This window comes from Ambystoma mexicanum, chromosome 8, assembly GCF_040938575.1.
Source record: "Ambystoma mexicanum isolate Mex_15411 chromosome 8, UKY_AmexF1_1, whole genome shotgun sequence".
Taxonomy (NCBI): Eukaryota; Metazoa; Chordata; class Amphibia; order Caudata; family Ambystomatidae; genus Ambystoma; species Ambystoma mexicanum.
Window position 1 is genome coordinate 1,448,292,804 of NC_090929.1, and position 24,588 is coordinate 1,448,317,391.

The 24,588-nt window shown below is 44.7% G+C and overlaps 1 protein-coding gene across 2 annotated transcripts in view; it reads left to right on the top strand.

Annotated features, from left to right (window-relative positions):
- Positions 1-7,851: 7,851 nt before the first annotated feature.
- The window catches only part of ARMH3 (armadillo like helical domain containing 3), a 1,518,639-nt gene continuing 1,501,902 nt past the window's right edge, over positions 7,852-24,588 (top strand). Inside the window, exon 1 of one of the 2 annotated variants that reach the window (XM_069611618.1) lies at positions 7,852-7,989. The gene's annotated coding sequence lies outside the window, so the exon portion shown is untranslated. The remainder of the gene's footprint in view (positions 7,990-24,588) is intronic. The other variant, XM_069611619.1, reaches the window with a different exon arrangement.

Consider the following 24,588-nt stretch of genomic DNA (forward strand, 5'->3'; position numbering starts at 1 on the left):
AGAGCGCTGAAGTTCTACGTGGACCGCACAAAGTGTTTTCGGAAGACGTCACAACTCTTTGTGAACTTTGGACCTGTCAATCAGGGGAAGGCTCTCTCGAAGGCTTCCATTTCCAGATGGCTCTCCGGCTGTATCATGTACTGTCATCGGTAGGCAAACCGACCGCTGCCTGGCCGTCCGAGAGCCCATTCCACCAGAGCGATCGCAGCTACCACGGCGTTCCTTTCTGGTGTGCCCCTGCTGGACATATGCAGGGCTGCTACGTGGAGGTCGACGCACACCTTCACGAAATTCTACTGCGTCGATCGGGATTCCAGGGAGGAGTCCAGGGTCGGCCAAGCAGTGCTGCGCAACCTGTTCGCCTGAGGAGAGCCTGGTGAGGAGGTAAGATGCTTAATATGTTTGATGTAATGCTTAATGTTGAGCCTTTGCCACCTCCCGTGGTTGTGCATGTGTGTACTGCTATGTATTCTTTATTCATGAGCATGTGAATCCATGCCAGACCCCATGTTGGAGAAGGAACAAGTTACTTACCTGTAACTGTTGTTCTCCAGCATGGGTCATGCGAACCCTCCCGCCTACCCCTCTGCGGCTCTTCACTTGGTCATACTGCCACTTCACGTGCTTCCAAATCTGAAGATGGCTGCCAGAGGCGGTGCTTAGGTAGAGGGCAGTCATTGGCTGTGGTCAGTATGACGCAGAGACCAGTGATTGGTTACTACTACGAAAGACAGATCAGAAACGAAACTGATACTGGTTTTTTCTTTACCGAGGATTCCCAGCCTGACGACGGGGAATATTCATGAGCATGTGAATCCATGCCAGACCCATGCTGGAGAACAACAGTTACAGGTAAGTAACTTGTTCCTTTTGCTCAATCCATTGCTTGTGATTGCTAGTATCTTTCCAGTGTTGCTCCAGTAAAGAATTGTTTTTGTTTTAAGAGTTTTAGACACAGTCATTGTTTTATTCATCCATTTCCGAGTGTCTATTTAGCATTGCCAGGGTTTAAAATCCGTTTTTCTCTTGTTTGGGGAGGGAAAGTCGGATTTTAATTCTATTTTCCATTTGCCATTCCTGATTACCTGCTGATTCTGTTTATCCACTTAGAATTGATTGTTTGTGGGTTGAGGGAACTTTGCAGGGGGAAATTGTAACTCAAGAGGTATCTTATCTAAAATCAAAAAGTGCTATTCCCTGGTGTTTTGTAGTTGTGTCAATAGAAGGTTAAACCAAGTGCATTACCAAGTCATATTCACCCCATTGGTGATTGCTGCCCCATATTAAAAATTGTATGATTTCTTTTGAATTTTCAAATAAATAAATATTATATTTTATCAACCAGCCTGGTTCATGGTCCATTGTGACCCGGGGTATTTAAAAAGGGGGTGTGATATGAGTGGTATATCATGTCAATATTGAATCTAATCTAACATAAGCATTTCAATTGCGCGCTGCATACTGGGCTGAGACTAAGGGGTGCGTCGCCTGATTGAAATCCTTAACAAAAGAAGTCTGTGCTCAAAGTAATTTTTACAATGGGAGCCTGCCAATGCTTGCATATACAAGCGTTTATATTAACGCAACGGAGTCTGTGGTTGTTTTAAAGCAGAATGTTGTAGATATAAAGATATCACGAGCAAGGTGAATTTTACGGGTATCTTTATTGCGAGAGCCCCCAGTTGGGTGCACTCCATGTAAAACACAGATCCTCTGACTACAGCATCGTTCTCGAACCTAGCAGTTTGAGAACGACTTTGGAGTTCACATCACAACATCTCCCCTCCAGGGATGCACAGGGAAAGGGATGGAGGGGAGGAAAAAGAGAGGAGACCGGGATTAAATATACAGGTAAAAAGGATACAGTTAGTAATAAACATAGTCACTCTTGAAATTGGGTGCAACTCTCCTGTTCCTCAGCGGCATCCTTTTGACAGGGAAAGGATCACCACCACTTCTCTCCATTGCAGTACCCGACGACAGTCCTTGTTGGTGAATCTGCTCTGGACCTTTAAAAACATGTGAAAGCTCACTTGGTCTGTTCAGTTCTCTGGAACATACAACATCGTCACACAACTACCTTTCCATCTTCCAAAATCACTGACTTATCTGATGCATTCACCACTCTCTGCCTCCCTGAATTTGGGCAAACCTTTTAAAATTCTCCTAGGTTCTTTAACACACACCCAATCGCCTTGCTTAAATCACTTTTCTTGCATGCCTGGTATGGTTGAAGTACTCTTTGGATTTCTTTGGTTTCTCTTTCACTCTCCTTATAAGATCTATAGAATCTGTCTATTCTTTTACAGTTTTTAGTTGGTAACCATGGTGGTCTCAACCTGTCAGATGCTACTCTCCCTCTCATCATGATAAACGGTTCTCCTTCTGTTGTAGAATAAGGAGTCATTCTATACGCATGTAATGCCTCCTCGAGTGTATTTCTCCATGGTAACGAATTGGCCAGTCAGTTGTACTATATTATTTACAAATCCATTTATGCGCTCCACTAATCCATTGGCCATGGGATGGTAAAGTGAAGTAACTTTATGTTCAACGACTCAATGCTTTTTAAAAATGCTTGCATCTCCTCTGACATAAATTGGGCCCCATTGTCGGATATTATTTCTTGGGGGGTTTGGGATCTCCTTCCCTGCTGAATAAATCTTCCAAGAATCTCACAATCTGCCCTGTTGTAATCATGCCCTCTATTACTCCCCATTCAACCCACTTTGAGGTGTAATCCAACAACACGACTATATATTTTTTTTGCATCCAATGTCTCAAAAGGGTCCTGTAATATCTATGGCCAGTTTCTTACACACCATGTTTGGAATCTCGACATGTTGTAATGGTGTAACATGTGTGTTCTTGCTCTTGTCACTTGCTGCACATGCCTGGCAATTCCTTACCAACTCTTCAATATCATTTCACATCCTTGGCCACCAATAACATTAATCTTTTCATAAGATTTCTTCCAAGATGGACTTCATGTGCCAAATCCATGATTCTTTTCCTTCATTTTACAGGTGAAATTATTCGATTGCCCCTAAAAACACACACCACATATTTTGCAATCTCGTTCCTAATTTGTGCGTATACTTTCAGAGCATGGTCAACCTTCTCCCATCCTTTCTGTAGTTATCTTTGCTCCGGATCCTCCGATGATGCTCTGACACACTTTATCGATATTCCTGGATCAATACGTGTAATAATGCATTCCATATCCTTCTCATCAACATAATCCTCGTTCTCTGTTATCCCAAGGCAATCTGGATAAGCAATTTGCAATGACATTCATTTTACCAGGCGTGTACACAATCTTTACGTTAAATTGCATTATGTCAAGGATCCATCTGCGAATTCTAGGGGACACTAAATGTGGATTCTTAGATTTTAAGATGTGTATCAACGGCTTGTGATCAGTCTTAAGGGTAACTGGAAGGCCCCATATTAACCCTCTAAAATGCTCCTGAATCCATCTCACTCCAGAGGGTTCCTTTTCTATGGTTGAGTAGTTTAGTTCTGCTACCTTCAGTACACATGAAGATAAGGTAATTGGTACAATGCCATTCTCTCCAACAGTCCACCCAGGCCAACATTACTGGCATCAACTGTGATTATGTTAGCGGCTGTGCTGTTGAACATACTTGGTGTTGGTGCACCGTTTATGCTCTTAATGTTTTCTAGTTCCTCTTGGCACTCTTCAGACCACACTGACTTTTTCATGAGCTCTCAAGTGCTGTATTCTGTCCGTAAAACGTGATATGAATGTTGAAGTATTGCGCCAGGCCCAAGAAACTGCGCAATTGGTCATTATTTGAAGGAGCAGGCATGTTTGATATGGTTTCCACCACATTTCTCTTTGGACTGATCCCTTCCAAATTAATGATGTGTCCCAAATAAGTCACTTCTCTCAGTTTGATCTTACATTTATCAATCTTAAGTGTGAGTCCTTTTTCTTGTATGACCTGCAGAACTCCTAACAGTTTGGCATTGTGCTCTTCTTCTGTCATGGCTGCACTCAGAATGTCGTCCAGGAACGCCGTCAATGGCCTCGAACAGTTGTTGCATCAGCCTGCTGCAGCAGATGCTAAGTCAAAAGGCATGCACCCATATCTGAAAGCCCACAGGGGAGTGACAAATGAGGTTTGATGTTTTTGAGCTTTCATCCACAACAACTTGATGGTATTCGGACGACAGGTCGAGAATAGTAAAGTACTTGGCAAGCTTCATGGTTGTCAGCATTTCACTTATATTTGGCAGGGGGTGCCCATCAATCTAAATGTTGGCATTAAGATCTGGAAGGTCAACACACATCCTTATGTAATTATCTGGTTTGCGTACAATTACAATCAGGGATAACCACTCTGAGGACTCAATAGGCTCTATAATCTTCTGTTCACAGAGTTTCGTAAATTCTTTCTGCAGTGCATCGCTCATTTGCAACGGAATGTTTCTCACTGTGTGCGATGGGCTTGGCACCTCTCTTCAGAACCTATGCTTGAAACCTTTGAGCATCCCAATGTTTTCATTGAATATTAAAGGAAACATCTTTGCTAGCCCTTCATTGGTATAATGTTCGCTGGACACATATAATATCGGAATCACCTCTCCTGCGTATATATTCAGAGGGCTGCCTGTTCTTTCCATCCTACCACAGACTATCCATTTTCCGCCACGTACAACTTACAGTACGTCTCCCTACCCTCCAAGTTGAGATGGACCCATTTATAACCTATGATGTTGATGGAACTTGCCATATCCCAGTGGCTACGATATTGGTCGTCCTCAACTCTGCAGATCACCCGTTCAATTCTTTAATGAATGTTAGGATGTCTACCATTGTGTACGGTGAACCTATGTCCACTGTTACTTGCCTAGGTATTTTATTGATATTCATGCACACCCATGGACCTCTCCTTCATCCTGAGGTGATTGTGAAAAATTGTATTTCCTGTTCTCCTCTGGAATTTGAAATTTGAAACAGATAATAGGCTGCTCGTGCCCCCTATTTCTTCCAAAGCTCCATTATTGCCATTAGGGGGGCGGTTACCTTCCTCATATGTTCTGCCACTTGAACCTATTCTTCTTCTTCCTCTGCCATTTCTGCAAACTTTTCCACAATGTCTAATATTTCCACACCCGAAACACTCTTCCGTGTACGATGGGCATTCTCTGTCACCATTAGGGTGTCTGCCCCGGCCGCATTTGTAGCATCTCCATTGTATTCTATTAAAATTATTCCTTTCCTTTCTAGGTTTCTCAGCAGGTCTCATTTTGGCAGCCACCATGGACATCCTTCTTAGCAATGCTACTATGGCATCTTCATCATCATCTCTTTCTGCTTGTACACTCAATTTCCGTTGTATCTTGTTTGCTTTGTACAGTCTTCATGCATCCATCTCCTAATTCCACTGTCCTGGCGATCTCCACTGCCTGGTCCAGAGTGGGGTCCTTAGACTGCCACAATCTTTGCTGAATGTGGGAATCGGCAGTGCGGAGCACTAATTGATCTCTTAAGTATTCTTCTGCAACTCCTGTCAGCCCTCTTAAAATCTCAATATAGGCATCTAGTGATTCTCCCTTATTCTGTTTTCAGGAGAAGAAATATCTCTATACTACCACGCATGCCTTGTACCCATAATGTTTGGAGAGTTTATAGAGAGCAGCTTAGTAGCGTCTGTTGCTACTGGCACTACTGCAATCTCCTGCCCCCTTGTCACTATTGCTCTGGTTGGGTGGAGTGCAGAAAACCTGAGTGCTTCAGCCCCAATGCGATTTAACAGGGTGGGCTCTTTAAGGTCATTGTTGAATTTTGCTCCACCAATGGCTCGTAAGTACACCTGGAATGTGTCCACCCACTGCTCCCATAGTGTGGTGGGGCTACCAGGATTTGCAAGGAAGGGGCAAGCAGCAGGAGTGTTCTGCATTGTTGTTTACTCTTCGCTGTTCTTTTTTGTTTATTCATTTAGCATGCCAACTGTGCAAGCATTCATGAAACATCATTGAGTCATTGATCACAGAATGTGTGGTGAGGCTTGGTCATTATTAAATTCATAAAACATTCATATGGTTTTCCATCATCCGATATGTTGTGGGGCCTGGTTATTCTGTTGTTACCCTGGTACGTAATGAGTATAGGCGAGTGATTGTGTTGCCGTGCTGGTCTTTGCAACAGCACTGCTCCACAACAATAAAATGATCACTGCGCTCTGTATTGTGTTGTCATGGTAAATTGTTGTCAACAGTGATGCAAAATGGCTGTCACGTTTTGGAACTTTTTTTAGGTCCTTTTCTCCAAAGGTTGCAGGGATTAGTATTGTGCGCGCGCGCCGGCCCTGCAATTAAAAGATGCTCGTGCTGTGAGTGCCCTTGCGCCTTCACATAGTTTTTATTTATGACCATTCAGCTGGCTCACTGTTGCCTCCTTCATGTCCCTCACGGTGCACCTGCCTCTGTCGTACAGCTGGCTCACCGGCTGTTGCTCAGCTCACTCGGCTTCTCTGCTGTGCCACCCGTCAGTTGACAGCTTCTTCCTTATCCTACCTGAGCTCGTGGGGCATCTGGCAGGGGTACACTCTCTTTTGGAGGCTCTTGCTTCTTCCTTGTAGCCAATTGTTGCAGATTTAAAAAGATATCACGAGCAAGGTGAATTTATAGGAGTATCTTTATTGCAAGAGCCCCCAGGTGGGTGCACTCCATGTAAAACACAGGTCCTCTGACTCCGCCGTCGTTCTCGAACATAGCAGTTCAAGAACGACATCCGAGCTCACATCACAACACAGAGCAGTTTAGGAACTCTACTAATTTGGTTTACGACCTACGAAGATAGCCGAAGTCAGGGGATACCGGATTGATATGGGATACCAACACCGGGACAGCTCAATGCACTCACAGCATGGCAGCACTGAGCGGTAAAGTTAGGCACATCTCCCTGCAATGTTCAAATAAGAACCTCTCACCTCATAAATGCTGCAAAGTTACAGATATCATGCAAGGGGAACTTCATGCAGTCATAGCCCCCCCCCCACCCACACCAACCCCACCACCCCCGGCCGCACTCGCCCACCACTCCATTGGCAGCACATATATATGCATAGCTCTCAACTCACACGCTTTTTGCAGGTGTCACCCGCCTTGTAAACAGCTGACTCACCCGCCAAGCCTCCTGCACGCCCATTCATTTCAATGGGCCTCTCACCCGCCAAAAATAAAACCGGGGGTTTTCACCCGCCTTTGCGACATAAATGGTTGAGAGCTATGTATATCACCCCAGCGCAGGAGGGCTTGGCAGCCCGGGAGGCATCTAAGCCCACGTGTTCCTGTGCAGCAGTGCAGAAAAAGAAGCAATCATGGATGCGGCTTTGGTAAAAAAATGGGATCGACATGGGACTTAATTTCCAACGGGGGAGCTCATTGCTGTTTTAATAGTGAAAGCCGTGTTGAGCAGATAAAAGTGAAGAAAGATGGCGCATAATCCTACTTGCTGCTGGCAGCCGAGTTATCGGACCTGAAGTTCCCTCGGCGTGCACAGCACAGCCATAAATCCCTTCTGTTTCGGGGCGGGGGATAACACTTACCAGCAAAGAATCCGCTGTTGCTGTAACCATAATCAAAATAGGAAACACAAACCCACCAACATCTAAATATACCTGGCGCTTTGAAACACCGAGAAGTATAAGCGCATTAATAATACAAAATATATTAAAAAAAAACTAAATGCCCAGAACGGCACAAAGCGCTCCTTCTTTCCTCCGTGATTCTCTTCCTAAGCACGTAGACGTCCTACGTGAACGTCACGACGACTTAACAGAAATACGTGGAAACGTCATGACGTTGTAAAGGCATTTCAGAAAGTGTCGGTCAAACTTAAAAAAATACACAAGATGGTATCGGGTCTCATAGGGACTTTAATGGGCGATTCATAATGTAAGCAATGTAAGGCTTCCCTTTAGGAAACGCTCATGTCCTGATTCCAGGTAGCACCAGGTGAGTGTATGCGATCCAGCTCTTGTAGTGAATTTTATATGCATTTCTTTTAGCATACATTAACTTAGACTTTCTTACCCCTTTGTTGTTATATTCGTAAGAGTAGCCCTTTTGCAACCTCTGGAAATGCACGTTAAAGCTGTAATTAGTTGTATTCTACCTATCACGTGTTGAAATTAAACATTGCAAGTAAGTGACTTTCTAAACATCTGGTTTTGAAATTACACAGGGCAGCCTGTTGTTGTTGGTGTCGCAGACACAGTAGCTGCTCAGAGGCTTATTTACGGTACCTTTCAGTCTCTGGAATTCTCACATACCCAGTAACTGCTGTGCAGCTTCTACACAGACCCTACTCTGGTGTAATGGCTACATATATAATAATTCCTGAGCAGACAAATGATTGCAGACGTGTACTGTCTCCAGTTCCAGTGCCTAATCTGAAAGTAATGATTCCCCAAGGCTGATGGCTGCAGATCCGGTACTTTCCCTGGATCTAATAACCCTTCTGTGGATAATAACTGCAGGCACAGTGTCTGTTCTAGGTCTGATGGCTGCAGACACAGAAACACCCCGATTGTAATGGCCTGTCTGGGGGTTCGGCGCGCACACATAAGAAGCGCTTAATCCACAGCCGACACAGAGCTGGTTGCATTAACGTACTTGTTAGGTTTAGAAGTGGTTTCTATGTTCTTTTATGGTTATGCATTCTTGGATGATGGATTATGTTCTTGTATTTTGATGTTACTGCATTCTTTATTGCGTGCGCTGTTTATGTCTGACCGTGGTTCCAGAAGTCACATGGGTGTCGAGATCAGTTGGTCAACTGGCTTTTCCTTTCAAGCAGTGCCTGCTGCCTGTGTTAGCTTTACTTAATAAAACCTTTACCTCCTTATTCTACCTCCGCTTCAATTTAACTTTCCTCCTTGATTCTTCTCCAACTCGTAACTAACAAATCCCGCCCACCAGCGTCACTTCCCATCCCGCTTGCCTGCAACTAGAACGTCAACATGACATCCCCTTCCCCCAATTTAAACAGTCACCCAACAGGGGTAACACGGCCCAGGAACACTGTTCTCTAAGCCATTTCTTCTGTGAGGCGGCAAGACTTATTCCTAGCTCGCTGAGGTCGAGAGCTGCATTGTGTGGAGTTTTCACTTGAGTCAGGTCTTCCGCCGAAGTCCTCCTGGTCTGACACTTCAGAGTTCTCACGGTCTCCTTGATACGGATTATCAGAGGCATAGTCACTGGGTATCTCAACTCTTCCACTGAGACTCCTGGAGCTCGAAAGAGGCATCCTTTTGAAGTGTGGTGGGTTGCGCATGGTCGGGCCTCGATCTGCCTGGGCTGTGATAATCGAGCTTTTCTTGTCCGTTATGACGAGAGGTTCCTCATGGAAGACCGCTGTGTGCTTGTGGGTCTGGTTTTGCTTTACAGCAACCATGTCTCCTACTTCCAGATAGGGTTCACAAGCTCCCTGTCTTTCATTGGCATACTATTTCATGTGTTCTTTTGCGGCCTGATCTTGCTCCCTTACTTCAGTGTCGATTGAGGCTCGCTCCTCTGGGCGACTCGCCTGGGGTAGCCGGGTCCTTATGTCTCTCCTGAACATGAGCTCTGCTGGGGTTTTTCCAGTGGTGCTGTGATAGTACCTGTTCATAGGGTTGCCTTGTGAGTCGCGCTAATTGTAGGGCCCTTTTGAGATTTGTCATGAACCGCTCAATCATAACATTGGACTGGGGCCATAGCAGTGACCTTGTGGTGATGGAATCCCATGTATTTGCTCAATTTGGCAAAGCTATGCCCATTGAAAGGAGGTCCATTTTCCGTCTTCACTTTTCGAAGGACTCCATAAGCCGTGAACATGCGATCTAACACCGGAATGACATGGTGGGCGGCCGTGGATAAGATGACTTGAGCCTCGAGTATTCGTCCATAACGGCTAGAATATCTCTCCACCCTTCGATAGTCCCAAAGAAGTCAGCGGCTACTGCCTCCCATATGCCCCCGAGGAGTTCAGACATTTTCAAAGGCTCGGGAAACCGATTGGGAGTGAGAAGGCAGCAGGTGGTTCAATGCCCTCGGGTATGGCTTGTTGCATCAAGTATCACAGGTATCGGTCAGCCACTGATGGATCTGGAGTGCATTTTTCCCGGGGATGTCGTGAGAAGCAATCTGCTGGGTTTTCCTGTTTTCCTGGTCTGTGTCTGATTTTGAAACATAGTCCTGCAGCCTTAGCCCCCATCTTGCGATGCGTGGTGGCATTTTAGCTTGTGGGTTACCGTATAGGAATAGGAGTGCCCGATGATCGGTCACAACCTGGAATGGCTTGCCGTACAGGAAAAGGTGAAAGTGTTCACACGCCCACACCACCGCAAGACTTTCTGTCTCCTCTTGCAAGTAGGCCTGTTCGGTGGTGGAGAGACTCCTGCTGGCGTAGGTGACAATGTGTTTTTGTGTCGGGTCCCTTTCATCGATCTGAGCTAGAATGGCGCCTAGCCCAACTGGACTGGCATCCACCGTGAGCTCGGTCTTTTGTGCTGCGTCATAGTGCTCTTGCTACGCTTTCGCGAATGGTTTCAAAAACCTGCTGGCACCCTTCTGACCAGCTGTTAGCTGCGTTTTGTTTTGTGAGAGCTCTGATGGGTTCACTAATGGTGGCAAAGTCTTATCTAGTACAGTAGCTCGCAAGTCCCAAGAAGGACCTGAGTTGTGAGACATTGATTGGTGGCAGTGTCTCGTTGAGCGCTGCTACTTTATCTGGATCAGGCGTCCTCCCATTTTCAGAGAACACATGTCTGAACAAGCATAGGGTGTTCTTCTGGAATTCGCATTTCTCTTGGTTGAGGGTTAGGTTGGCAGTCTCCAGGGCCGAACATACTTTAGCCAGTGTTCCTTCGTGCTTCCCTACGTCCGTTCCGAATACCAATATGTCGTCACTATAGTTCAGACAGTTTGGAATGTGCTTGATTATGTTGTGAACTTTGGCCTGAAAGAATTCAGCTGCAGACGAGACCCCAAAGCTCAATCTCTTATACCGAAACAATCCTAAATGTGTGACGATGGTCGTGATGTTCCTACTTTCAGGGCTGAGGACCAGCTGGTGGTAGCCCTTCTTCAGGGCCAGTTTTGAGAAGATTTTAGCCCCGTTTAACAGATGGATCATATCGGTGATGCGTGGAGCCATGTGCCTTTCCCACTGGATTGCTTGGTTGGGTCGTCTCATGGCCACGCACAACCTTATCGTGTCGGAATGTCTCTTTGGCACCGGCACAATGGGCGAGACCCATGTGGTGGGTCCCGTAGCCAGCTCTATAATGTCTTGTTCTAACAGCTTGTGCAGTTCGTCCACTACCTTTTTTCTGGATGTTTACCGGTATGCCACTGTAGTGTTGGGCTACGGGGCATACTGATTCGTTGACATGCAGTTTTATGAGTCTATTCCAGAGCTTACCAGTGCTTTTGAATAGTTTAGGGTATAGGTTCTGTACCATGTGCACTGTGTATGTATTTTGGTACCTGGATCTTGTACAGCACATGTATAAGACCCATTTCGACGTCCGTCTTAAAACTGAGTACGCATCCACTTTCTTTCTGTGCCCTTTTATAGCAGCAGGATCCTTCGAATTGTCTGAGGGACCTAAGGGGCGTGGTGGCTGCATAGGTGTATATTTCCACAGCAGCTGGGCCCAATTTTGGGCGTAGTGGCAGTTCTATGAAAACGTCCTCACTGATCACATTCACTGTTGCCCCAGTGTCGATGAGAAATTCCATGGGCCTTTCATTTAATTTCATGATTAGTGTAGGGCTGTGTTCAGTGGCCACTGCATTGCCTAGAGCATGTATGTACGCTTTCTTGCGATGTTCACTTCCCGATGAGCTGGCTTCAGATTCCGACAGAGACTGTTCCACTTGGTATCGCACGCGGCGTTGGGACATTCTCTCGGGTCACGTATCTTCTTCTGTCCCTTCTTTCTCTTTGGTTTCTCTAGTCTCCTGATTCTCAATCTTTGGGTTCAGGGTCTGATGGTCTGACCGGGGGGTGTGACATCGTCCCTGTTGATTGAGACGTCGAGGGCAGAGATCTAGGCTTGTACCTGGGAGGGGTGTCCCTGCTTCTCTCTCCTCGCTCCCTTCCTTTGTCCCTGTTGAGTCGACAGACCACTTTGAAGTACCCTTCCTCACCGCATGCGGTGTATCGCTGGCCGACGGCGGTGCATGTTCCTTTGTGGGGGTATTCAAAACAACATTTGAAGCAGTATGGCTTCTCTGGTTTCCTCTCATATTGTACTCGATGTACAGTCTCTCTGGTCATTGTGGCATTGAAACTTTCAACCTGGGAGTCTACAGCTCTCTCTGCCCTCGCCAGCGTGAGTATTTCATCCAAGGTGTGGGCTTTCTGCTTCCTCCTGAATGTCTGTGACTCACATTCCGCTATGATCTGTGATTGCAGGGCCTCGGTATTGGAATAGTTGGCGAAGTCACAATGTTTCATTTTAATTCTTAGTCTCATAACATATGCATTCATTGTCTCACCTTTTGGCTTGTTTGGTGCTGTGGAAGAGGTGACGCTCATGATCCACATTGGTGTCGGGAGTGAAATATGCTGATGGTGCTGTCTTTAGGTCTTGTAAAGAGTCAATAGACGTTGGAGGCATTTCATCAATAATGTCACGTGTGGCTGGTCCCTGCCAGCTTAAGCAGGTATTTTTGTCTCCCTTCATCGATGGGCCCTGTGATCCCCATGTATAGTTCAAAGTCCCTCATCCACCGAGACCATCTTGGCCCCATGTTACTGGTGTCTCTGACATCAAAAGCGCCTTGCATCTGGGCAGCCAGGGAGTCTATAAGGAGTCTGTTACTGTGGCACCGCTGGCCCCTGATCCTGTATATCCTGGCCGCCATCCTGGGCCTGCACTCCATCTTGGGCAGACATGCTCAGCATGGTGACAACTGCCCTGAGTCCTGTCGTCCTACACGGCTGCCAGTTGGTACAAGCACCGTGGCAGTGAGGGTTTGCTGGGTTCTTCCCTTGCGGTTATTCTGTCAATGGACGCCTCCTGGCACGAGCACCATTGATTTTTCTCCCTTTCCACACTCACCACGTGTCTAGTAATGTCACTGCTGCAGCCCGGGCTGTGATATTGCTCTTACGAGCGTTCCTCTGTGGGCGGGGCGCTGCGGCCGCACGTGCGGCCCGGTATCTGCTGTCCGCTGTAAGTTGCATTCCCTGTGCGACGTGGCCGTGTCTCCAGACACCCCACTGCACCGTGTTCCTCCGGACAGTAAGCGCACTGTTGGTGTGCCTGCCCTCCACGCCAGTGTAATGGCCTGCCTGGGGTTCAGCGCGCGCACCTATGCAGCGTTTAATGAACAGCCACCACGGAGTGGGTTGCATTAACGTCCTCTTTATTCTTCTCCAACTCGTAACTAACAAATCCCTGCCCACCCGCGTCACTTGATACTGTATATGACATTCATAGTGTCGCATGTTGCAAATTTCTTCAAAACATTTTTCGTCCTGAGTTTGGGTGAAATACAATGTCCCCTTTCTGGACCATGTGACAGCCAGAAAGGGGACCTTGTATTTCACCCAAACTCAGGACGAAACATTTTTTGGAAGAAATTTGCAACATGCGACACTACGAATATCATATACTGTATCAAGTGCCCATGTGGCAAACATTATGTGGGGCAGACAACACGCAAGGCCAAAGTAAGGTGGAATGAACATCGGTCAAACATTCGCACAGGCAACATCAAATCTCCTGTATCAAGACACTTTAAAGAAGCAAAACACCAAATAGCGCACATTTTTTTTTTAAATTTTTTTTTTTTTTTTATTACACATCACCTGGTTTTTATTAAACCTTAGATGCAACCATTGACCAATACATACATAAAATGATTTACAAAGAATAATTTACAAAGAATTGTTTGTGAAGAATTGTTTGCGAAGAAAGGAGAAGAGGGAAAGAAAAAAGGAGAAAAGCAAACACTTTTCCTCCTCAAAGGCCCAGTCTATGAAGTTATTTTCTTCCAACATTCGTGTTTTCGATAGCTTCCACAGTGGTGAAGATTAACCTCACAAACTGAAGTACAGCTAACGACAAGGAGAGCCGAGCCCCTCATCTGATGCAAGCCCACCATTCGTCCTGCGTTTTCGTTGTCGATTCCTCAAGGAATCTCCCCAATTATTTGGCTCTTGTAGAGTTTAAGGGCTCACACACTAGCACAAAATGTTTCAGGGTCTCGAAACTTTTGTTGCACATCCGACAGGTTAGTACTCTCTCTTCCTGGGCCTTTGTTCTCCTTTCTGTGACCACCCGTGTTGGATAGAGATCTAGACGAAATCTTTAAAAATTTTGCCGCTCAGATGGTGAAGGAAATCTGTCAAGGGAAGATATTACCGAACCTCTACTCTAGTGTTCCGCTGGTTAGTCCACATACAGTTTGTAACCTTTCACTTTTTGCTGTGTCCAAATCCAGTCAAGGTCCAGTAGTTTGTGCTTCACCCGCATTGGGGTTTCAGTTAGTGTTTTGCCCGAAAGGGCTAGAGTCAACAATATAGAAGAGCAGGACTCATGCCAAGTTTTTAGAACATCTACCTGATTCCCTTCCATGGCCTCCTTAATTATAGAAAACCCGCTGACACCTGGTGGATGAAGTCATTTCCTCAGGAAGGATAAGGATTTCCATTCCATCAGAGAGTATGAGGAGGTTAAGCCCAATTCCCTCCGAACCTGTTCTATAGGTATTGAGTTCGGCAGTGCCAAAACCCTCTTCCAAAACAGGCCTTCCAAACGGTTCCAATTTTTAGGGTCCATAAAGAGGTTGGCCTCTGCTGCGTAAGTAAGTATAGGTGCGACTTTCAATTTGTAAAAGTCCAGAATTGGAACCATGGAAAAATTCCAGTAGCGCCCTTTAATAAGCAACGCTTGGGATGCCAAGTTGTTTACTTTACTTCTCAAGTGGACGATGCCGGGAACATCGCCCCAACTGTTGTTTAGGGTTATCCCCAGATACATCGATGCAACCACTGGTATTTGTTCTCCGTTTAGAGACCAACTACATTTGTTCCGCTTCCTGGCCCTGCCGCTGTCACTCAGTATCAGGATTTTAGATTTTTTGACGTTTATCTTGAGGCCATTTTTGTGAATGTAGAGAGGCAAGTCTGTCAATTGTCTCTGCAGCCCAATTTCCGTCTGGTCAAGCAGTAACAGGTCATCAGCAAATAGTAGTCGTCCCACTGAGTAGCCAGTGATTTTAGGCGGAAAGCATCTCGTTTTTGTGAAAGCCTCAGCCAAGTCTGATATAAATAGACAGAAGACCGCTGGGGCCAAGCGACAACCCTGCTTTAACCCGTTTTCTGAAGGAATTTCGTTAGACAGTAGCCCCTTCCTGTCCAACCTGACTCTTAAAGTGGTATCACGGTGAAGAGCTTCCATGGGTTCTGTCAAGGTTTGGGGACAACCCCATTTCTTAAGTTTGTCCCACAGGATTCTGCGGTCCACAGAATCGAAAGCCTGTTCCAGGTCGATCGAAGCAATGTAAATGGACCGTATGTTTTTATGGTTGACCAGGCACTTAAGTATGCTAATGATAAATATGTTTAAACCAGTGCCGATCCCCTTTCGGAAACCTGACTACCACTGATCCTGGTGGTGGGACATCAAGCTCCATTCATTCAGGTGCCTCAGGATGATTGGCACAAATATTTTGCCAACCACGTCGAGAAGGAAGATAGGCCTGTAATTGCAAGGATCTGACCTATCCCCCTTCTTGAAAATGGGGACCACTATAGAACGGGTCCAGGATAGTGGCAGACTCTTTTTTCTTACCACGGTGGTGAATAGTTTCAACATGAATGTTGCCCAGCCAACTGGATCTTTCTTCAGAATCTCGTTGGTAAGACCATCTGGGCCTGCCGCCCTCGACACGTTTGACTTCTCTATGAGGTTGATTATTTCTTGGATGTCAAATTTGAAGTCCCAGGCGGCTTTTGACTTCGCAAATGACTTGATGTGCTCCGGCCCTTGGATGTGTATAAGCATTTAAAGTGCGCCTCCCACACTTGTGCAGATACTGGATTTGTTGTTTTTGATTCCTCAGGGGTGTTCAAGTCGTTTATTAGCTTCCACACGCCTGCTGTATTTTTCCGGGTGGCAAGCTGCAGCATTCTTTCGCCGTCTTGTTGAATGATTTGTTGTTTGTGGTGGAATAACCAGTTTTTAAAGGTATTTTTGGCTTTTTTGAGAAAAGAAATTTTGAATCGTTTTGTGTTTTTTCACTCGTCTACCCAGTCTGTTAATATCTCTCTTTCTTTCTGCAATATGAATGTTGAAGACATACTTCGGCACAAAGGTTGGCTTCATGGAAAAGGCCTGCTTTTCTCTAAAGGCCTGTAGGAAGTCTGGGTATGCAGTATACTGTCACCTGAGCAAAGTGAGTCTGAGTTCAAGGCCAGCAAGGATGATGTTACCAGCAGCAAGTTTCTTTTGTTGATCCTTAGGATTGCCTCCCGAAGACACCTGGAGATTCTGATCTTCTTGATGGTACCTCCTTGGTAGATTTCCGGAGGCCCAGTCTGTGCATTCGAGTTCCAAAAGATTGTGGTCACTTATCTCTGTAGGTCTCACTTTTAGGGAGGTCAATTTTGTTAGTAGGTTTTCTGTGGCGAAGATGTAGTGGATGGTGCTTGAGTGAGCCCCCCTCTTCCATGTTGCAGCCGCTGGTTTATCACCCTGCAAGTTACCATTGGCCATGTAGATGTTTCTCTCAATCAACTCCTTTTCAAAATCTAGACCCTTCTTATATTCTCTGCCGCCCAGTTGGTAACACTTCTATTTTGCTGCCTTTCTTGGCGAAGCACTCCATGTTGAGATCACCGCAGAGGAGTACCGCCAGGTTTATCCTAGTAGACCTGGCCTCGTCGATTTCCCTTAGCAGGATGTTTTTAGTACTTTGCTCGTTTGCCGAACTGCTTCTCCAATAGATGTTACAAATTAGCATCTACTGGTTCTTGGTTTCCCAGTGGGGTGTAATTATTTGTGCAAAGGTAAATTGAATTTCAGAATTAATGTTGATTGAGGTGATTACAATTAAGCCACTCGTTCTTTTTATTGCAGTTAGAAGGCCTGCCATTGGACGACCTTTCACCCCCTTCGTGGCCGGGTTTAAGTGTACCTCGTAGCCCTCCAGCACAGGTGTCTCCCTCAACCAGGTCTCCTGGAGGCAAATAAGGTCGTATTTTGTTAAGTTTATTTCAGTTTTTCCGAATAGATGTACAAAACTCCTAGTATTCCAGCTAGCTATTTTCTTAGTCCTGAAGGGGTTAGTGACGCTCTTGGTCTGGTGTTAAAGTGAACCTGCCAATGTTCCAGCTAGCCAACTCCAGTCTTCTTCACTGTGGACCTTCTGTCCCGCCATTTTCTTCAAAGTGACGCACCTACTACCCTTGTAGATGCCAATTTTTGATTCGTCTGTGCCCTCTTTAGAGTGGTTACCTGTGTTTTTTGAGGCAACTGTCTTTGCTTGTGGGAGTATTCTTTGGCTTTCGTCCTGGCCCTGAAGTGGAATTTCACTTGAGCTTGTTATATGATTTTCTGATTCCTTTAATGTAAACCTATGAGCATTCAGTTTTGACCCTTCTTTGACAAGTACATTTTTGATGTTACGTGATGCTATATGGAGGATCACATTGTCAAAAGTGGATTCACTAGGAAACTCAATTAAGTCGATATCCTTTGAGTTTACTTGGTCTAAATTTGGTACACATCGCAGTAAACTCATCACGTTGTTTCTATTCATGACAAGGTTGTCTGGAAATCCTAAGGTTCTTGTCAAGGATAACGCCTTAGTTTGTGCAGTGTTGTTTAAATCTTGCTCCTTTACTTGTTTAGTTTTTTGTGACGACTCTCACCAGCTTGCTGGTTTCTGCCCATGTGACAGATCGTTTTGGGTCCCCCACGGAGGTGAAACCGTGGTAATTGCTAAGGTGTTTCTCATTCGCCTCTACTGATGCCCTCTGTAATAGCATAGATCTTCTTTGTTCCATTGTCAAAAAATATGTTTCGCGATCTGGGGGGATGGTATCTTCACCCACGTCCGTTGATTCGTCAGAAGTTTCCACCTTGTTGGTTCGCTTCGACTTCCATTTAGGAGTTTTCTTGTCCTTTTTCTCTAGCAGGACAAGGGACTTTAGTTCTCTACTCCTGAAGTCTTCCTTACCCACATTTTGTTTTTGCGCAATGTTTGTTTTTGTAGTGGCACTTGGATGCCCAGAGTCCCTTGAATCAGATCGACTAGTAACCTGCTGCTGACAGTCGTTTGTCTCGAGTACCCTTAAGCAGTTGTCATCCGAGTAAGTTGACAGGTTCATTAAATCACTTTCTGTGCCACTATTTGACGTTTCATATTCAGAGTCCTCTTCACTAATTGAATCTTGGTCTGTCCCCATGTAGGGTAATGCCCCTGGTCCTGAAGTTTGAAAATTTCTTGGAAGAGTGGGTTTGCTGGACCTAATCGGTCTGCAGGCCCTCTTTTTAGTCACAACTGGGAGTGGTTTAATTTCTGGGGTTTTTGTTTCTCCGCTGTGTGTGTCAGAAAGGGATGGTTGTTTCTTCAAATAGGTGTTTGATCCCTTTTTATTGAGGACCATCTCAGGGCTTGATGATTCCCTCATTCCTTTTGATTGGCTCCTGAACATGTTGCAGATTTTAATTTGAGACCTTATAGGGTCGGTCACCATTTCCCTAGGTTTGGCGGACTTGTTCTTTACAGGCAAAGGCAGGCTACAAGCCTTGTCCTTATTACTTACTAGGGAAGTAGACACCAGGGTAGGTGGGGTTGACGTAAACTTGTCTGTGTTGGTTGATACGTCTTTTGTTGGAACAACTGTGGAGTCCTCTCTTATTGACGCAGTTGTGAGTGGTAAGTCTGTTAGAATTGAGGTTACAGGAGACTCTGCACGTATGGGGTCTGTTTGAGCGCTTGGAGACAGTGAGTTACAACTCAACCTGTCAACTCTGTTTTTCTTTCTGAAGAATAATTGGGTCCAGTATGCTCTTAAGAATTTGCGTAATTTGGTCGGTGTTTTTGTCCAAATTGGACTGAAGTGCTGAAATGAACCCTTCCACGAAGATCATCTTAGAATGCATCATGGCGAGTACCGTAGTTTGATCACGGAGTTGCTCGGTTTGAGTCTCCATTAGTTTCATAAATGGAGGCATTGTAATTGCAAAGGTTGAAATCATTTTTGCATCAAATTGCGCGGTTCCTTGAGACTGCTCCTCAACCTGTGCCGCTGCCAAGTCCAACAGAAGATCTTCGTCCGACAGAAGGGCTTGACAGCGTTGTTTTTTACTTGAAAATGGTGCCTGCTGACGTGCTTCAGCATGAGGACGCCTACTAGAAGACCCCCCCTGACCATTGTGGCACAGGCCTTTGATGTAATGGTTTTTCTACAACATTTAGGCGAGCCTTGAGACCCGCTCCAACTCTTTTTTTTTTTTTTTTTTTTTTTTTTTTTTTTTTTTTTTTGATGAACCGGCGGTAGTAAATCCTGAATTGAGTGTGGCCCCACATTGCCTTGTGCCATTGTAGAACTTTGTCCGGTGCTAAAAATGTCATGGTAGGGACCTAAGTTGGAGGTGAGGCCAGGTGGGTTCCAACTTTTAGCAGATACGTTGTAACGTAATGTTTTCTGTTTGAGGTGGGGGTCTGTTCCGAAGGTAAATAAGTCCCGTGGAGCCAAGACAGCGTCTGAGCTGCCACTCTGGCTGACCACTTGGGGTGAATTAACCAGAGACGACAAGCCTCCTTGGTCCAGTGATTGGCTGTCTTATTGGGGGATATACGGGGCTGGTAGTGGACTAACCGTTGGATTTAGTACCTCCTCACCTGTTTCCCCATGTGAAAGATATCCTCCTTAGCCTCCACTTCCACGGCTGTGTTTTCCGGGAACGAGGGCTTAGTCGGGGTATCAGGAGTTAAATCAGTTGTTTCATTTGTATTTAGCGACAGAGTTAATCGGGCTTGTCGGTCCGTGGTGACCCCGTGTGGTTGGAGTTGGTTTTCATATGATAAAGTTACTTTTGAGATTTCAATGGAGGGTGATAACACAACCCTTGACATTGTTTGTAGAGTTGACTTGAAAGTCAGTAGTTGCCCAAAAAAAAAGTGTTAATAGTAGGATGTTGTTTACCTTGACTTGTAGTCGCTGGCATTCCTTTCCTCTGGAGGCCCGTGCAGACCTAGGTGCTGGTCACTACCCTTTCTGGCTGCTGGTGGTACAGCACACAGTATCGTCCATCTGCTAGCTCCGTGCAAATGGGGCGAGTTGTGGGTATGAATCTTGGTCACGGCACACGGTGTACGGCAAAGCAGCAAACAGCGAGTGTCTTCGAAATGCAGACCGCCCTTAACTCGCGCCGGGCTTTACGCCGCAAGGGTGCCGGTCCTGTGATTATGCAGGCAGCTTCCCGTAGGAGGAGCCCAACAGTTCGATTTCCTTAGAAGAAAGGGGCTTGGGAGCCGGGATGCAGGTGGTTGTGGGAGTTGAAGTCTTCTTCACTCGTCCACCAGCTTAAACAATCCCTTGCCTCTCACCAGCCTCTTTCCAACTTGTGCGTGTTGCTCCTCAAAGTTCACTTAGTGCTGGCACAGAGCAAGAAGCAGTGTAGAGAATCCGCTCACTCGTGGAAGTAGCAGTAAAAAAAAAGTACACCCGTAGCAAGCAGCACAGGGAAACAGTGTCTTCGCAATGCAGACCGCCCTTAACTCGCGCCGGACTTTAGCGCAAATTAAATTCCAAATTCTTGACGTGTTAGAAGTTACACAAGGAATCAATGTGGACATTAACAGACTCTTAAGTCAAAAAGAAACCTTCTGGATAGAGAAGCTGAACTCTTTACAGCCAGGCGGTCTCAATGAGGAATGGAACTATGCATGTTTTCTTTAACTTACCTCATTGTAAATAAGTCGTAGATCAAGGAACATATAAAGTAATCATATGTATGTGTATCAGATTGGAATTGGCACTGAAGTAAGTATTTTGACATTTGTGTAATAACTGATTCGAAAATGAATGAGCGGGTAATTTGCTTGTAACATTCAATATTTCCTTAGTGTAAGGTTAATCAATGTTTCCTGAACTCTTGGATATTTTACCTATATCCATATTAATATGCAATATAAATAGGTGATGTATTTCTATTTAGGTTCTTTGATAGGTTTGAGGACATCATATCATTACACATACAGGAAAGGTTTTTTAAAAGTGCATTACGAACAGCATTGTTATTAACATCTAGATCAGATTATCACTGCGGATACTAGTCCACAACTGAAATGTATAACACTATTTAGAATAGATGAGTTTCACATACTGCATGACCAATATTATTGTTTCTAACCTCTATATCACAATAGCACTACAGACACCAGTTCGCAATTGAAGTGCTTTCATTAACCTTGAATTACAATTCCAAAATGGCGCCATTTTGTAAGTATAAATAGCAGTCAGAGCAACCAGCAACGCGTGTCTACGCGAGTGAGGTGCCCTGCTGCTCCAGAACTGTTCTCAAACAGGTAAGACACCCCATTTGGGGAGGTGAGACTCTAACAGTCAGAAGCTTAACCTATGCATAGACCAGAACTCGAGTACATTGAATATTTGTTATTATTTAGATTACCTCAAAACAAATGGTTACTTAAGGAGTATAGATGTTATACACCAGCAAATTAAAGTGAAAGCGCTCAAGTGGATTATGAAATTGAAATGTTTTCCACAAGAGAGAATGTATGAATAAGGCCAAGGTTCTAAAGCAACATTTATACAGATACATTTTTCAACAGTTACAGTACTGCTAACCTTGAGTAAAATGTGCAATACACGGTTGGTGTATTTTTAAATGAATATATTGATGAACATTTTATTTATTTATTTGGACTTTTCTTATTATGTTCTTCATTGATAATAGTCCCTGAAGAAGGTCTGAGATAGACCGAAATGCATTGGACTATAACATGTTTGCAAAAGGCCTACTAAAGAAAATAATTGAACCATAAATATACCTATATTTAAATCAATTAAGTTTATCAAGATTTTTCTACGTACTTCCAAGCATCACTACATGTATCCAAGCAAGAACAGTGGGAGTTCCCACTTAGGTCCTTCCAGCAGACTGGAATAACCAATCCAGTCAACAGTATATCAGTAAACCTGTGTGATAACACTGTTTCCCTAACTACCTTCCTCCAATCCTTCCCATTCGTCCATGCCCATCTTATTTATTCTTTGATCACCCGGTTGAAGCGTTACACTACCCCATTAGTTTCAGGATGATATATGGCATTTGTATGATGGTTAATTGTCATGTTCCCTGAAATACTTCCTCAATTTCTCATGATTTGAATTGTGACCCATTGTCTGTCAATACTTCATTTGGATATCCTTCACGACTATATACATCCTCCAAAAATGCAATCACTCTTCTGGCAATCACATGTGGTGTCATTAGGACTTCCGGCCACCTGGTCAAAATATATATTACTACTAAACAGTACATCTGAACACTCTTACTGCATATCAGGCCAACCACATCAATGCGCAACTTCTCCCAAGGTTTCCCAGTGATGTCTGTCATACCCATTGGCCTCTTCACGCTCACACACGTTCCTCACTGTTCTCTCTATTTGCATGCCGCATCCAGGCCACCAATGATCATTCCTTATCCTCCATTTTGTTTTCACTATTTCTTGGTAACCTTCATGTCCTATTTCAATACACCTCTATATTATTCCTTCAGGGCGTACAACCTCGTCACTTCTTTTAAATACTTTGTTCTGAACATACAGTTTGTCTGCAATTTTCCACAGCATCTCCATGCCATTATCTTTGAGGACACCCTTATTCAGTTTCCCCTCGGTCAATTGCTTTATGAATGCAACCTTCTTTCTGTCCTTTTCCAATGTTTCTGCACAATCACTTTCTGGAACTGGCATCTCCATTACTTCCAAAACCATTTCCTGTTCTTCTTAATCCTCGAGCATTTCCTCATTAGGTGTCATGCTGGACAAACAGACAACCTGCATAGTTTTTGCCACCCGGTATACAAGTCACCACAAGGCCATACTCTTGTAGTGTGGAAATCCATCTCCGTATTCTCACTGATACTTTGTCCAAAGCTTTTTATGTTTTTTCTATTAGTAGTTTGTGATCTGTATGTACTTCAAACCTAGTCCCACATACAAAACCCCTACATTTCCATTTGCACACTTTATTTCCAATGCTTCCATTTCAATAGTGGCATTGATCTCCAGGCTGAGGGAGTTGGCAGGGTTTTCGGGGTCAGCTGCCCGTTGGGTTGACTCATTCCTTAGTAACCGATGGTGCAGAGTCAGCAGTACATCAGAATAACTAGAACTAGTCCTGGTTACGCATGGTGCCCCTCAAGGGGCATGTCTTTCTCCCTCATTTTATGACATTTTCACAGTTCCATTATTTGACCTCCTAAAAGAAAACGAGATTGTGCATCATCTACGTAATTAGTGAAATCAATGTGTTATCCCCTTTCTGGTAATTATGTAGAGGATGAGAAAACCGTCAATATGATCTTCGGACTGATCCAACAGTGGATGAGTAACAATGGGCTAGCCCTGAAAACCAGTTAAACTGAACTGATGGTCGCAGACACTGAGGCCAAAACCCGTATAATGGGAGCTGAGTACTCCCAGTTTCAAATCGATGATTGTGACATAAAAACCAAAAATAAAATGAAAACTCTGGTCCTTTTTGATTGTAACCTCAACATGAAGGCAAAGGTCGGCAGTTTGGTGTCCTCAGCTTCATATTATATCAAACTGCTGACACAAGCACACCCTTTTATTTCGAGAGCAAACCGAAAGATATTGGCTAGGACCATCATTGGTTCCAGACTTGATTATTGTAGCAGTCTGCTTGCCGGCCTATCAAAGTCTGATATAGGTCGGCTTCAGGTTATACAGAATAATGCAGTCAGAACTATCTTGGATCTCAAAAGAAGGGATCATGTGTCGGAGGCAAGAAGGAGCCTGCACTTGCTCCCTATAGAAGCTAGAATTGACTTTCGCCTTCTCCTAATTACACATAAGTGCCTGACAGGATCGTCGCCACTCTATTTGAGTGAAGTGCTGGAAGCAAAATCGAGTGTATGCAATCTCAGGTCTAACGGCACCAACCAACAGAGTTGCACCCCACAAGATGACACAGGTAAAAAATTGTTTTTCGCAGCAGCACCCTCTGCGTGGAATGCTATTCCGCCAGACCTCAGGGAAGAGAGATCAACCGCCCTGTTGAGAAAAAGGCATAAGACCTTTCTATTCAGATATTTAATGTCAATTGCACTGTCTTTTGACCAACCAGCCCTTGCAAATGTATTTGTATTTCCCCCAATACTTGGTATCGTGTCTGTTCTTTTTCTGTTTGTTTGTTATGTCTGATGCCCTTAAGCCTTCTGGTCAGTAGTGCGCGTTATAAATATAATAAAGTAAAGTAAATATGACTTTTCTGGCGCCTTCAAAAGCCTAGAGGCAAATGCTATCCCGTATTCTCCGTTATCC